The following is a 4,651-nucleotide window of genomic DNA, read 5'->3' as shown; positions in this document are numbered from 1 at the left end:
CACAAGTACTCTCGCAATTATGCAGAGATGACAGTACATCTCTCTCGTCTCTTGAAAAAAGACGAGAAATGGTTATGGAACGCTGATTGTCAGCGTTCATTTGAAGGAATCAAGCAAAGCTTGATGCAATCGCCCATATTGGCGATTGCGGATCAAGACAGACCATTCCATGTGGTCTGTGACGCCAGCGATTTCGCAATCGGCTGTGCGTTAATGCAATACGATACAGATGGCGCGGAGCGCGTCGTCTGTTACCAATCGCGTCAGCTGCAACCAGCTGAACGCAATTATCCAGTGCATGACAAGGAACTCCTTGCCATGAAATATTCATTGGCTAAATTTAGGGTCTACCTCCTAGGAGATAGACCGTTCATCGTATATACGGACCATGCGTCATTACGCACGGCCGTCAATAGCCCACACCTCTCGCAAAGAATGGCGAGGTGGCTATCCTTCTTCGCGGAGTATAACTTCTCCGTCGAATATAAACCAGGACGACTTAATGTCGTCGCTGATGCGTTATCACGCCGACCCGATTTCGAGTCAGCAGTGCACCCCAACAGTAAAAGTGATCTTACTGTTGCAACACTCACTACGAGTGTTCCATCATCAACCTTAGTTGATGAAATAAAGAAAGCCTATAAAGAAGATAAGGACCTTCTTTGTCTGATGGATCATTTAATGAATCCATCCGATAAATCTTTTAAAGATCTACCGGCTTTATATCGATCGTCATCCGATCGATACACAACACGTAACGGCTTATTGTATTACACAGCCGTTACCGGCGACACCCCACGTGTCGTCGTCCCGACTCACAATGATTTGCGCTTGCGCATCATGTATGAGTGTCACGATGCTCCAACAAGTGGACATCGTGGACGTGAGAAGACTTACCTCACGGTAAGTCGATACTTTTACTGGCCCCGCCAGTATCAGTTTGTGCGCAAGTACATTCGTGCTTGCGAGGTTTGTCAACGGGTGAAGCCTAGCCCTTCATCCCGTGCACCTCTTCAACCTCTACCACTTCCGGCAGAGTGTTGGCAGTCCGTATCTATGGACTTCGTCTTCGGATTTCCCGAAGACGACCACAAAAACAATGGAATCCTTGTTTTTGTAGACAGATTCAGCAAGATGGAACACCTTGCTGCGGTACCAGAGTCGATTAGGGCTCCGGGTTGTGCCCGTGTCTTTATCGACACGGTATTCAAACTCCATGGGTTACCCCGTGAATTGGTTTCGGATTGAGATCCGAGATTCACGGCAAGGTTTTGGCAATCCGTGTTCCTATCTCTCGAAACACGGCTGACTATGTCAACATCCGATCACCCAGAAATAGATGGTCAAACAGAACGCGTAATCGCGTCCTCGAAGAGATACCTCGAGGTTACGTCCAATTGTATTCGAATTGAAGCGAGTTTTTACCGATGGTCGAATTCGCCATCTATAATTCTGTGCATGCGTCTACAGCGCATACACCGTTCTTTGTGAATGGCTTACGCCATCCACGCTTACCCACCCAATTAGAGGAATCCTCTAGTTTAAGGGGGGGGGGGACTCGCAGGAGCAAAACCAATTCTGGCTCATGCTCATCACGCGTCGAAAATATCAACGACGCGAGTGATGTCGATGTCGAAGAAAACGACATCTAAGATGAGAAAGATCTCATGGCAGTGCGCACAAAGGGTACTGAAAAAGACAAAACAAATGAGTCAGCAGAAAAATTCTGCTAACTCGAGAATCAATAATCCGTTTCGTTCAGGATTCCATTGCTAACGCAGTGGATCGTCAGAAACGGAATGCCCTCAAACATGGAAGAGCAAATGCTCATTTATTTAAAATTAATGATCTAGTGCTACTCTCTATGGTAAACCTACTTAAGCGTTTTGTCACTAATGTGGGTAGCAGTAAATTACTACCCAAGTTCATTGGGCCTTCCGTGTACTGCATCGCAGAGGCAATGCGTACACAATGGAATTGCCACGTAGGATGCGAACGCATCCTACGTTTTACGTTGGTCGGCTCCGCCCGTACCACCAGTACGCGGCTTCTTGCAAGGACGGATCTGACCACCCTTTTCAAGAACCCCTAAAAGTCGCGAACCAGATTCTCATGTTCAATCTGGAGTTTCTCACTACTGCAGTAGTTCTGGAGTCAAGAGTGAGAAACGGCCTACCTCTACTTCCTTTTTGATTAGCTTCGTTAAGAAAGATAGTTACTTGTTTGTGACTGCAGTAGTTCTGGAATTAATAATAAGAAACATTCGTTCTGAGTTCTTAATTAGAAAGCGGTATTGAGGATGGTAGTGACTTGTATGAGCTCATCACGAACAGCGTGATATTTCCGTTCGTACTTTAACATGGAGTACGCACTCTTCGAACGGTATTCCAACTGCTTGATATGGTGAGCCTGCACCGTCTGCTCTAACGAGCGACGCTTGCCGCGCTCGTGGTCAAGTCCCTCCTCTAAATCATGGAGGAAGTGATCGATTTTGTCGATCTTCGACATTAGATCCGACACACGGTTCGGATCTAATTTTCCCTCCTCCACCACAACCATTGGTGGATTCCCACGGTGGTCAACGTTTCCTTGTGGAACGTATCCAGAGCCATTGTAATGTGAAGGGGTAGCGAACAAGTTATCTTGTTCGCTGGCGCGGTTACCCACCTTCACATGACAGCTGAAAGCCTCGTTCCTAGCTGGTTGCTGACTTTGAGGGCCTCGTCCGTCAGTATGACGAGACCCATCCGATGGTTCAGAAGGCCCATCGGAAAACACGCGCCCTTGGCGCATGTAAATCGATTGCAAAAGGTCAATCGCATCCCGCATCTCAATAGAGATGCGAGCCCTTCCCCAGGGCGAAGAAAGTGAATAGACATCCCCCTCTACCCTCTTCGAGTTCTCAACACAACACGGACAGGGATCACCCCATATGAGGCATGGAAGCCCAGCCTCACGTGACAACCGATGCAATTTATACTTTGCACCGGATGGAGTTCGTTTCTCAAACTTAACGCGATTCGCGTTAAGTCTTTGAAGCCAGGCTTCGCGTCCAAATTATTTGACGTTGTGAATGAACGCGCTCCAGGCTTGCATAAGCGAGACTTTATCTCGCTTATTGTTGCCACTAAACCATCGATGCTTAAGAAAAGCATCGAGATAAAAATCTATTTCAGCGCGAAAGTTCTTCGCGCTGGGATCAAGGCCATGTGGCTTTGACGCAATAAATAAGAGATATTTATTGTGAGGAGCAGTTTCTCCAGACAAGCTATTGATGAGCCTTTCTGGCAAAAGCCACGGCTTCTTCTCAGGGGCGAGATGATACATTTTATTTTCTTCACTCCCCTGGGTGGTACTCACTGAAGCAGGGGTACCGCAAGAACTTCTATTATGATGACTTTCGCCATCGTCATCACCTTGCAAAGAAACAGGTGCAGGTGACCATGTGGGAGACGGAACGGGCGATGAGGGATCATCCTCATCGTCGGAACCAAATAGACTATTGAATCGTCTATCAGAATGAGCCCTCTCATTCGAAGGCTCATAGCCAGCCGCCTGACGTTTATCAAATGACTATTCTTCTCTCCTCGAGTCGGCCATTTCGTCCGACTCGCATTCGTAGTCGACCTCCAAAAAGGGGTTGTAATCACGTGGTGAAACACCACGAGCCCCCGCAACATCTAGTGTTGCACGAGAAGAAGATACTACGGCAGACGTTCCGTCTGCCGCAAGAGACAACAGTGCGCCTGCACGAACGCAGCCGAAGGCGCCGCACTCACTATCAAAAAGCACCCCGCATGATTTTGTTCTTCATGCGATGGAATTTAAAATGATGGTTCGGACCAATCAACATCATTTTTAAATTAAAAGGTCACATAGTGACACTTTATCTAATGGCAGTCAGAGTGATTGTCGTTTAAGGTAGGGTGATGTAACGGGGTGTATCGCTACATGAAATTAACACTTAAAGGTTGTTAAATAATGTATTATCTAAAAGCTAGATAATATTTGGAGAATATTACTTTTTATAGTAATGTTTGGAATACTTATCCATAAATAGGTATAGGCCATTCTATGTTCTTATTTCGCAGGCTAATCAGCTGTAAACGTAAACAAAGAGAGAGAGGCAAATAAGATTTCAATTGCATGTTTAGTATTAGTTCATAATTTAGTTGGCATTAACAGATAGAAAGAAGAGAAACTTAATTTTTATAAATACAGTTTTCATTTAAGCCTCTTTAAGGTAGTTGTCTTAAAGAGTAGTCTTCCTCTGCACGTACTAGTGTACGTGAAGTGACATAAGGCACCACTCGCAACTGAAGCAGTGCGAAGTGGACTTGTACTGAAGCAGTGCGAAGTGGACTTGTACTGAAGCAGTGCGAAGTGGACTTGTACTGAAGCAGTACAAGTCGTAGTGCCCAGTTACACTGTAAGCCTATCTCGATTTGATAGCCTTTCGTCCCGCTGGCAGTGGAATTTCGACAAAGGTAACGTTGCTGTGCAGGTTTTGGATTTTTGTTTACATTGCAGCTCCCACTCGCTTCGATTGTCTCTCCCGTACTTCATCAAGGCTGCTCGGGTCCACAGCTAGTGTCCACTGATCCAGCTCCTATTTGGTCAGTTCACAATAGATACAGCTATTGCGAACATG

The sequence above is a fragment of the Bremia lactucae genome, linkage group LG2, assembly GCF_004359215.1.
Source record: "Bremia lactucae strain SF5 linkage group LG2, whole genome shotgun sequence".
NCBI classification, from domain to species: domain Eukaryota; phylum Oomycota; class Peronosporomycetes; order Peronosporales; family Peronosporaceae; genus Bremia; species Bremia lactucae.
Note: the sequence above shows the minus strand (reverse complement) of the source record.